The sequence below is a fragment of the Protopterus annectens genome, chromosome 4.part1, assembly GCF_019279795.1.
Source record: "Protopterus annectens isolate FY-2018-M chromosome 4.part1, PAN1.0, whole genome shotgun sequence".
Taxonomy (NCBI): Eukaryota; Metazoa; Chordata; order Ceratodontiformes; family Protopteridae; genus Protopterus; species Protopterus annectens.
In genome coordinates, this window is record NC_056734.1 from 841,063,452 (window position 1) to 841,075,814 (window position 12,363).

Genomic DNA, 12,363 nt, shown 5'->3' on the forward strand with positions numbered 1-12,363 from the left:
CTGCTCACAAAGGAAACGATGGAAGGAATTTCCTGCCCTGAGAGTTGGCCATTAGCAAAGAAAAAAGTAAAATAATTTGAATCAGAATCTTCTGCTGTCCAGCCACCCTTGGGCATTCTCACTGAGGTTGTTGAGAACCCGAAGGACCACCCAGCCTTGTCGTCTGTTCCTGCTACTGCGACTGGTTTACAGGCCAGCAAGGAACCAGCTGCCAGCATATGTGTTGAAGCTATACAGGCATCCATTTCAGATGTTGAGGAGGAACCACGGCTGATTATTTCTGGTGGGCCTAGGTAGGTTCCTCAAATTTTAGTCAGGGAAGAAGTGCCTACTATGGTTATTGAATGCAAGCCTACTTTGTGGCCTTCACAATTTAAGTCTGACGTGCTTTTGAAGAGGAAACAAAAAACTAAACGTATTTCTCCTGCTCATATGGATCCGCAATCTGAGTGACAAGCCTTTACTCAAGTTTTGCTTAATGCTTTGATGGCCTTAAAACCTCCTTCAGTAGGTTCTTTTCCTACTGCTGCTGCGTCCTCTTCTCCACAGAAAAAGGCTTAGGGAGCAGGACTTGTCTGAGGAAGACTCAGATTCTGATGAGGAATCCCTTGCTTTTTCTTCCTAAATTCCTTCCTTGGACTGTGGATCAGAGGAAGAAGAATCTTAATAGTTCTGATACTCCCTTTAAAGAAATTTACTTTGGGGATAGCATCACCAGGATGATGGAATCTTTCAAATGGGATTGTGCACAGGTTTTGGATATTCATAAAAGGTATTGCGTTGTTGCAGATGGAAACTCCTAAAACTTCTGCTATTACTATTGTTTTGGCTGCCTTGTTTAATGCTTTTTCTAATGTATCTAAAGCTCCTGATTCTCTTCCTCCTGCTCCCAAGAAACCAGATAGATTTTACAGGATGCCTGAGGATTTTAACTTTTTGTATAAATGCCTTTCTGCTGCTGGCCCCTCAGTGGTGTCTGTAGATGTTCATCGTGTTACCCTGCTGCAGTCATCACACTTGGGTTATCCTGTCGTCAGGCGGTCCCGCAGTCGGCCTGAATTCCAAAGTCTTGGTCCGGCGTCGATTGCTGTTGCTTCTTCCCTGACGTCAGTGCGCCAGGGGTATATAGGAGGCATCTGACGCCATTTTCTTCAGTCTTTCTTGCCACGCGGTGCCCAAAGCAGAAGCAGTTTGCAAGTGCCGGTCGGCCGACTCCTGAGATTTTTGAAGTCGAATTTCAGATCCGAAGTCTTCAATAAAGCTAAAGAACCCTGTTGGGGAAACTTTTCTTGCCTCAGACCGATGTCAGAAAAAGTTAATTGTATTTCCTTGTGGGAAGCAAATACCTCATAAGGATTTTCATTCTTATTGTATACCTTGCCTAGGCCCAGACCATGACGTCACTGGTTGTCGGTTTTGTGCTAGGTTCAATAAGCGAACTATAAAGCGACGCTTTGATTTCGCATGACATTGCTTCAGTAGAAAATTTAATTACACTATGCCGTCGGAGCAACCGACTACCGGCGTGCATAAAAAATGCAAAGATAAGGACAGGCAGCCTAGATCCAAGCCAAACTCTGAGGCATCGGCTGGGTCTGTCGTCTGTTCACCGGTTTTCAGTGAGGCGCCTACGCAGCCCCTGGCTACCGCAGAATTGGAACCCCAGACTGCTTCGGACTCTCTGGCGGAGAGTTCTAGGCCGACACAGCAATTTCCTTTAGGCCCTACTGACGACATTGCAGAAGGAGAAGCCGGTGCTGCAGAAACACCTTCGGTTTCTGAAGGTGTCTTCAGACCGACAACGCTCACCATAAAACCGCATCCTAAGCTTAAGACTCCTCTAAAACCAAAAAAGACTACACTTCAGTCTCCATTTCAAGGCCCCATGCCTAAGAAACAGATGCTTAAAATGGCTGAAGATTTGATCTCTTTAATCAGGGGTTCCCAACCCCCACCCGACAAAAGACCTAGACAAGAGGCAGATTATGCCTCCTCTGATCAAGTGTCTATTTCCTCAGGCTCCTCTGAGGAACAAGATTACTCCTTTCCCCCTTATGAAGATTATGATGCTGAGGATTCCATTCCCTCAGCTTCTCCCCCTGAAGACTATTCCTTTGGGGAAACCTTACACACCATGAGGGAACATTTCCACTGGGAAGGTCAGGACTACTCTGACTCAAAGAAAAGGCTCAGAGAGTTTCTTTTACTCCCCCAGCACAGACCACTTGCTATCCCCCCAGTTTTAGACATTGTGGATGATGTTTACTTAGAATCTAGTCTAAATCCAGATTCTCTGCCTCCTGCTCCAGCCAAACCCGATAGATATTATAGAGTGCCTGACTCACACAAATCCCTTTACAAAAGCCCTGTTGCTGACCCAGAGATTATCTCCCAGGGTCCCAAAGGGGCTAAGGCTTCTATGGCTAAAAATCAGCAACTCTAGCTATGAGAGCACTAAATTGTCAATTTCACATGCTTAAATACCAGCAATTCCTAATGTCTCAAATAAAACAAAAGATGAGCATACATCCTCAACTGTCTGAATTGAAGGAAATGCAGGATCTGTTGCATGCAGCTGAACAGGTGGGCAAACATACTTTACAATGTGGATTTGATTCCTTGGAAGCTTCCTGTAGAGCAGCTGTTACTGGGTCTGTTATACATAGGCATGCTTGGTTAAAGGAACAAACTCTGCCTGATCATGTTAAAGCAAAGTTACTAGATGCTCCCTTACAGCAGGATGTCCTATATGGGGTTAAAGCAGAAGTTGTCTTAAAGAAAATGGAGGATAAGGCAAAATCTATGCAGACGGTCAAAGATTTCTTACAGGTTCAGCCCCCACACTTCAGCAGAAATTGGCCAACAAAAAATTGATCCTTTCCAGCTACTGACAGACCACAGAGGGGTAAATACAGACACCCAAGGGGCAGAGGACATGCACAAACCCATTACAAACCTTGACAATGGGGCACTGCAACACAGAAGGGAGGAGAAGACATGTCCCAAACTACTAGAAGGTAAACACAATGACTTAAACCTCAAATTGCCAAGCAAAACTCTCTTGGCAGCTCCCTTGGGAGGAAAATTAGCACTTTTTACAGACAACTGGCGCATCATCACACAGGACAAATGGGTCCTAGACATTATTTCACAAGGATACAGATTCCATTTCCACAGCTTGCCAATGATAAGAGGAATGCCAAACCTGCCACAAAATCAATGGGCAGAGGCAAAAAAACAAATTACAGCTCTCAGAGACATGAGAGCCATTCAACTGGTACCTACACGGGAGCAAGGCCAAGGATTTTACTCAAGGCTCTTTCTAGTTCCCAGAAAGGACGATGCTTGGAGACCCATTCTGGATCTTTCATTTCTAAACACCTTCTTACAAGTACCCAAATTCAAGATGTTTACACTACAGCAGCTTCTTCCCATGTTGGGCAAGAAAGCATGGCTAGTAACATTGGACCCCAAGGAGGCATACCTGCATGTCCCTATCAGACAAAATTGCAGAGGATACCTCCATTTCATTGCAGGTTCAACCCATTACCAGTTCTCTGCACTGCCCTTTGGCTTATCCACTGTGCCCAGGGTCTTCACAAAATTCCTGGCACCAGTAATTGCATACTGCAGACAAAGAGGAATTCAAATATACCCATGCCTGGACGACTGCCTCATCCAAGCAGAAAGCAAGGACATTCTCTTACAACATCTGGCTTTTGTAAAAAACCTTCTAAGTTGCCTAGGGTACACAGTAAATGAAAAGAAATCAAAACTAGTACCCTCACAAAATTTGACATTCCTGGGTGCCAGCTTGAATACAACGGCTCAGATGGCTTATCTGACGCCAGACAAACAACTACAACTGACTCAATACTTCAAAACAATGGCAACAAAGACCCAACTCCCTGCAAGAAAAATTCTGCAAGCCTTGGGCTTCATGGCATCTTGCATACTACTAATACCATTTGCAAAACTGCATATGAGGAAATTACAGTGGTACCTAAAAATTGTATGGACTCAACACAGCCACAGCTTGGACACAATGATATCTCTCATTCCCTGCCTTCAACAAGAGTTTCTATGGTGGTCACAGGCATGTCACCTTAGCAAGGGTCAGCCTTTCAACTTGCCCCCAGCCAGGCAAATTATGACAACAGATGCATCGGACTATGCCTGGGGGGCACACATGGCAGGACGGTGCATTTAAGGCATATGGACTGCAGATCAAAGGAAATCTGCACATTAATCAAAAAGAAATGCTAGCTGTTACAGAATGCCCTGACAGCCTTCAAGGACCTCTTACATCCAGGACAGCTTACAATAAGGACGGACAACACCACAGTAATGTGGTACATAAACAAACAAGGGGGTACACACTCCTACCCTCTATGCAGGCAAGCAATGACCTTGTGGAACACAGCACTGGCTTACCAAGTTCAGCTACAAGCTCAATTCCTGCCAGGAAAAAAAAACACATTGGCAGACAACCTAAGCAGAAACATCATGGATCCCCATGAGTGGAAACTGGATCTACAAGTATTTGCAATGATAACTCAAAAATGGGGGCACCCAGACATAGACCTGTTTGCCAGCCCCCAAAACTATCAGCTAACAAAATTTTGTACAAGGACATTTCAGCATCAAGGTTGGAAAGTGGACACACTCTCATTCAGTTGGAAAAACCTGACAGTATATGCCTTCCCTCCATTGCCCCTTCTCACAAAGGTGCTGCTGAAAGTCAGGATGGAGAGACCCAGGATGATACTCATAGCCCCAGACTGGCCACGCCAGTACTGGTACCCACTACTAAGGAATATGACCCAGGGCCCACCTTGGATTTTACCACAAATTACTCATTTGCTCACACAGCAAGACAGTCAGATTCTACACAGCCAGCTCAAAACCTTAAATTTGGCTGCATGGCAAATCACCTAAGCAACCAGCCAGCTCCTCTTCCTCAAGCTGTTATGGATGTTATTCTGGAAGCCAGGAGGCCCAGCACCAGGAAGGCCTACTCGGACAAATGGAAAAGGTTTTGCGCCTGGAACCAAGCTAAAGGCCAAAATACCCTCCAGCCACACATACCTCAGATTCTACAGTATTTAACTGAGATGTTACACAAAGGACTTTCTTTTTCATCTATTAAAATCCACGCCTCAGCTATTTCAGCCCACTACAACACGGATCCTCCCTTATTTTCACATCCGCTTCTAAGGCAGTTTCTCAGAGGGGCCAAAAACTTTAGGCCCCCCAGGAGAGCACCTACACCAAGCTGGGACCTCAATTTTGTTCTGGAAAAACTTACGCTACCTCCTTTTGAACCAGCTTTCTCAGCTGACTTAAAGTTTATATCATGGAAGACTGCCCTGCTGCTAGCAATAACTTCAGCAAGAAGAGTCTCAGTGTTTCAGGCACTAATGGCAGTAGAGCCTTTCCTCATTTTTCATCAAGACAGAGTTTCTCTACGAACTAACCCCTCCTTTATGCCTAAGGTGGTATCCAATGTGGCTCTAAATCAAACCATCCATTTACCCACCTTCTTTCCAAATCCACAGAACAAAGGAGAAAGACTCCTGCACTCCTTGGACATTCACAGGCAACTACGTTACTACTTGGATAAAACTAAGGTTTTCAGAAAATCTGACCAGCTCTTTGTATCCTATGCTGCAGCTTCACAAGGAAAGGCTATATCAAAACAGACCATTTTCAAATGGATAGGACATTGCATTCATTTTTGCTACACCCACCATGGAAAACCAGTTCCTGCTAGCATAAGACCCCACTCTACCAGGGCAGCAGCTACATCTACAGCCTTCCTCAGGGGGGTGCCAACCAAGGATATTTTGGAAGCTGCAACTTGGAGTTCAGTACACACCTTCACCAAACACTATCACTTACCACTTTACTCTAAGACTAGAGCTGGCTTCGCCACTGCAGTTCTGCAGGGCCTTCTAGCCTCCTCTAACCTTGTTTGACTCCACCTCCCATCCTTAGCTTTGGGATTCTACCCAAGTGTGATGACTGCAGCAGGGTAACATGATGAACATAGTACAGTTTTGTACCTACCATAAATGTAGATGTTCGAGTGTATACCCTGCTGCAGTCCAGGTTACCCTCCCTCCATCCCCTCTGACCTAACTAACTAAAACCTTTCAATGCCTTGAAATCTGATACTACCTTTGTGGTGTATTTGCTTACAGCTGGAGGGATGTTTTGTTTGTGCTAATCTTTTATTATTGGTACTATCTACTGACCACCATTTGTGGGGGGGGGGCACCTGACATCTGGGGCAAGAAAAACTGAAGAAAATGGTGTCAGATGCCTCCTATATACCCCTGGCGCACTGACGTCAGGGAAGAAGCAACAGCAACCGACGCCGGACCAAGACTTTGGAATTCAGGCCGTCTGCGGGACCACCTGACGACAGGATAACCCAAGTGTGATGATTGCAGCAGGGTATACACTCGAACATCTACATTTATGGTAGGTACAAAACTGTACTTTTCTGATAAGCCTTTTCAATTGATTCCTTCTCCAAAGCTACTAGCAAAACCATGGAAAGGTTAGGTAAGAAGGTATACACCTCTGCTACCTTAGCTTTCAGGGCTATTAATTATCAGACCCATATGTCCAGGTATGTTCTGACTCTCTGTCTCAGGCTTGTCAGCTTATCTCAGATCTTCCAGAGTCTCTCAAACTTTTGTTCTTTCCTTGTTAGGGACTTCCTCTCAAGTGGTTCGGCATTCATCAAATGCATTTATGATGGTGCAGATGCTTCTTCAAGGGCTACTGCTTTTGCCTCTGTGATGAGAAGATATTCCTGGTTTAGGCTTCAACCTTTACCTGATGATATCAAGGCTAAATTGATGGATGCCCCTCTTGACGACAAGCTTTTGTTTGGTGAAGCTGCTGTTGGTCTGTTGAAGCCCCTTCAAAATAAAAGCAAGGCATAGCAAGAACTTAAACATGTTTTTGGCTGACCTGTACCTAAATTCCAAAAAAACACCCCAATGAGCCTGCCTTTGTTTGAAGGCAATCTCAGCTTTGTTCTAAGAGCAAAAAGAGTGGTAAGAGGCCCCCTCCTGCTAAGACTATTCAGACTTTAGGGATTCAGAAGCCTTTCTTTCCTGATAAATCAGGGGCCTGTGTGACTAGCTGTCTCTTCCCAAACTAACTCCTCTTTCTAGTTGCCTTTCTCTTTCTATCTGGCTTCAGATTACTCCAGATTTGTCGGTCATTTCCATCATTTGCCAAGGTTACTTCATGGTGTGGAAATCCCTTCCTCCTTTTATGGGCATTCCTCAACCACCTCAGGAACAACTTTCTTTTTTTCCAGAGGTGCTTCAAGAACTTCTGACTCAGGGTACTACCCAAGAGGTATCTGTGTTCCAGAGGTGAAGAGGATTGTACCCCAGAATGTTTCTAGTGCCCAGGAAAGAGGGTTCTTGGAGACCTATTCTAGCCCTCTCTCATCTAAATGACTTTCTGAAGGTACCCTCCTTTTGATTGTTGTCCCTTCAAACTCTCTTTCCTCTCCTATTCCCTTAGGCCTATATCGTATCTCTGGACCTCAAGAATGCTTATCTTCATATTCCCATACATCCTTTTTTCAGGATGTTTTTACATTTCTCTGCTGATTCCTGGCATTTTCAGTTCTTTGCTTTGCCCTTTGGTCTTTCTACTGCCCCATGGATATTCATAGAATGCCTGGCTTCTGTCAGCTTTCTGCAGGCCTCAGGGGATTCCCGTTTTTCCTCATTTTGATGACCTGATTCAGGCTTCCTCTCCAGAGATACTGTTGCTAAATCAGTTTGTAATCTCTCTTCAAAGTCTAGTGTTCACAGTAAATTACACAGTTTTCTCTGAACCCTTCTCAAGTCTTTCTGTGGTGCAGGATTCAAACAGTCCCTGTGTTGGCATTCTTGCCTCCTACTAAGGCTTTAACTCTCATTTCCTTCTTCCAAACTCTTCTCCCTCTGGCATCTGTGCCAGACAGACGAAGTTTCTAAGAGATTTGGGTTTCATGGCATCCACCATTCCTATGTGTCCTCTAGCTAGACTCCACATGAGAAGATTTCAGTGGTGTCTGAAATCAGGTTGACTTCAACATGCCATCCCCTAGATTTTGTACTTCTTTTACCTTGTCTTCAGAAGGAACTCCATTGGTAGATTAAGCAGCTGTCTCTAAATCCAGGTCTACTCATTCATCCCACACTTCCCTCTCAGGAACTCTTCACAGACGCTTCAGATGTGGGATGGGGACAACTTTTGTTTTTGTAAAGGTTCAGGGTCTATGGTCGCCTTACCAGCAAAAGGAGCACATCACTGTCAAAGAGATGAGAGCACTTCTGCTGGCTGTTCAGGCCTTCTCAGTGTATTCACAGACAATGCCTCAGTTATATTGTATATAAAGAAACAGGGAGGGACAAGATCATACCTACTTTGCTGGTTGGTTCTCCTGGTTTTGGATCTTGCTGTACAATATCAAGTGACTCTTCAGGCAGCATACATACCCTCAGGTCAGAGCATAGTGGCAGACAACCTGAGCAGGTCCTTAACTCAACCCCATGAATGGATACTTCACAGTGATATGTTTCTGGACACTGTACACCAGTAGGGTACTCTAGTAGATCTCTTTGCTTCCTCTCTGAACAGACAGCTTCCTCGGTTTTGTGCCAGAGTCCTAGGTCCTCTCTTATAGAAGGTGGATGCCCAGTCTTTTTCTTGGAGGGGAGTGTTTCTTTATACAATCCCTCCTCTTCCTGTCATTCTGAAAGTTCTATACAAAATTCAACAGGACACTCCCAAAATCTTGTTGGTAACTCCCTTTTGGCCATGACAGCATTGGGTCCCTCTTCTGCATCTAGCCAAGAGCAATCACCACAAGTTACCTCATAGAGTGGAATTGCACAAGATAATGGATCTCTTATCCATCTCCACCTGTCCACTGTTCAGTTGATACTGTGGGTGATAGGATTTTGATTCCTCATAGACACCTTTTTATTGAGGACGTGCTTAGGGTCTTGCAGGAGGTCAGGAAACCCACTACTAGGAAATCCTACTTATCCAAATGTAAGAGGTTTTCTGTCTGGTGTTTCTCTCATAACCTGAACCCACTTACCATGGATGTTACTTTGGTTCTCTCTTACTCATGTGAGTTGCTCGATACTGGTTTGGCCTATTCTTCTATTAGGGTCCATTTATCTGCTATCTCTGCTTATCTGTCTTTTATCTTCTCCTTTAGCTTCTAGATTTGAGGCTAAACCCTTCCTTAAAGATGTCCTACATTTCAGACCTCCCAGGAAGCCTTTTCCTCCTTCCTGAGATCTTAACTTTGTTTTGGAAAAACTGACTCAGGCTGCCTTTAACCCTGCTGCTTCAGCTTCTTTAAAACATTGTTCTTGGAAGATAGTTCTTTTACTAGCCATCACTTCTGCCTGCCGGGTGTCTGAGTTGCACTCCCTTATGGCCTGTCCTCCTTTTTTTGTTGTGTTCTTAAGGACAGGGTGCCTTCGCTTACTAACCCTTCTTTTATGCCTAAGGTAGTTAATGAGTTGTCTTGTATTCAGTCAAATAACTTGCCTACCTTCTTCCTCTCTCCACAATCTGCCAATGGGAGGGTCTTACATACTTTGGATTTGCATAGACTCAGATTTTATTTAGATAAGACCAAGTCTTTTAGGAAATATGACCAGTTTGTTTCTATCCTAGATTCCTAGGATTACCTATATCCAAACAAACTATTTCTTCTTGGATTTCAAAGGCTATATTCTTTTGTTGTACCTTTCATGGTAACAGCCTTCCTTCTTCTGTAAAGGCTCATTCTGCTGGAACTTTCCTCAAGGTGTTGGTTACCACCTCTATTTTAGAAGCAGCTACCTGGACTTCTGTGCATACCTTTAGCAAGCACTGCAAGTTAAGTAACATCTTTAGAGCTAGAGCTGGTTTTGCTAGGGCCATTCTCCATGACTTCATAGAGGGTGCTACTGAACCTTCCTCCTCCCAGTTTTCCTCTTGTATACTGCATCAGTCAGTGTAAGGACATAGTACAGTTGTGTAAAATCTTACCGTAACAGTAGATGTACTTGCCTTCACTGTTGCAGTATTCAGTCCCTCCCTTTTCCCCTAGTCATTTCCTTCCTGGATGTTCAGGTTACTTCCTGGAGTTCCTTAGACTGGTGTTCCTACTGGTGCAATCGGTTCTGAGGCTAGTACATCCTGTGATATGAGGTATGCCATCTGTGCCAGGGAGAGTAAGGCAGTGCATGTGTAGTATATGCCAGAATAGCTAGCTAGAGTTTTGTAAGGAATTTTTGGTCATTTGACTATCACACTGATTTGTACAGATGCTTATGTTGAAATGCATCAGCATTGCTTCCTGCTGGACAGAAAAGAGATGTACATGTATGTTAGTATTATTATAACTGATTAAATGTGTATGTTTCAATGGAGTATGCTTGAAGGGAAGAGGTTAATCTCAGTCCAGCTAATTTTGAAAAATAGAGTTGAAAATTAAATAGACTGATTTAGGCCGGAAAGATTTTATCTTACGGGTCTGATTGCAGCCAGAGACAAAAATGTCTGGGAAAACCAGGACTGGGAGTCTTACTGTATTGTCTTAGGGGTGAAGTAATGGCTGCCCTGGAAGAGTGGAAGTTTTTGAAATTGTTTTATAGCTGTAAGTACTGAAACAGATCTTAGCAAAGGTATCCTCATATTCATATGTTGCTGTATTCATAACACGAGGGAGTCCACCGCCAGCTGACTTGTACGTCCGGCCAGTATATAAAAGTCTAATGCTACTGTAAGGTACATGTAACGTCGCACAGAGTACAGTCCTACGTCAGCCATAAAATGTTTGGTATAAAGCAGACATCAGCAAGTACCAGACCCCAGAACTTTTCTGCCACCAGTCAGATAGTCTTTTCCGGTCATCGCTTGTCAGACAAGTTCCGAATCCTGTTCAGATAAGTGCCCCGTTGGGGTTTTTTCATAATTACGTTTTTGCTACTGTGCTTTATTTATAGTTATATGTCAGCTAGGAAGGGCAGGTGTCAGTGTGGATGGCAGATTCCACAGAAGGGCTCTCATGATCTTTGTCTGTTTTGCCTAGGCCCTGACCACGACCATACTGCTTGCTCTCTTTGCAAGGCCTTTGTCCCCAAGACCATGAGTAGCTGGTTAGCTTCTCTGAATTTATATCTGAAAACCAGCACCTTGAATGTCTCACGAGCAATATGGAAAGTATGCTGGACCCTTCAGATGAGCTGCAGCCTAAGAAGGCCAAGAAATCCAGGCCTGATTTACCTTCTGCTTCGGGCATCTCTCCCAGGGCCAATGTTGGCCCAGAGACCTTTTCAGACTGTCGGCACTAAGGTACTGGTGTGGAGGCCATGAAGGACCATACCAGCACATCCTTGGAGGATACAGTGGTGTCTGTCTCGGGCATAGGGGGGAACCTCAGGTCATTGTGACTGAAGGTCTGCGTAGCATTCCACAGGTCATCATGCAAGATGTCCCTACCAGTATTGTGGAGTGTAGGCTGACTTCAGGCCCATCCTTCTTCCACTGTATGGATGTTCCTAAAAAGAAAAAACTAAAAACATGTTTCCTTTGCCCCTCAGGAACAACCAGTGGATTGGCAGGCCTTTTCCCAAGAGCTGCTCAATGCCTTTATGGCCTTCAGATAATCCTCAGCTCTCTCCCTCACTTTTCCTTCCTTTTCTCCCTCTACACCACAAAAGAGGACTTCTGAGGAGCTTTCTTCAGATGAAGAGGATTCTTCTAGGGATGAATCTTTGACTTATTCAGCCCAAATTTCTTCTCTGAGATATGCTTCACCAGAAGACTCAAATGGCACTGATTCCCCTGGAGAGGATATCTCCTTTGGGGAAATCATTCTTAAAATGAGGGAATGTTTCAAATGGGATTGCTCTCAGGTGTCAGACATCCAAAAAAAGGTACTATGACCTGTTGCAGATGGACTCCCCTTCCTTGTCTGCCATACCTCCTGTTCTGCCAGCCTTTCTGGATGCCTTTGCTGCAGCTTCAAAGTGCCCCGACTCTCAACCTCATTCCCCAGAAAGGCCAGAAAGGTTTTATAAAGTGCGATAGGAGTCCAAATTTCTGTTCAAATGTCCCTCTGCAGACCCTACAACTATTTCAGTATCTACTGACAAGGCCTCCAAGGTGTTACCTTCCACTTTACTGCTCCCTTTCTGATGAGGAGTAAAGTTATGGAGAGACTAGGTAAGAAAGTTAAATACATCCGCTACCCTGGCTTTCAGAGCCATTAATTACCAGATTCTTATGGCCAGATATTCCTTGGCCCTCCTCTCAGATGCTGGTAAACTTATTTCT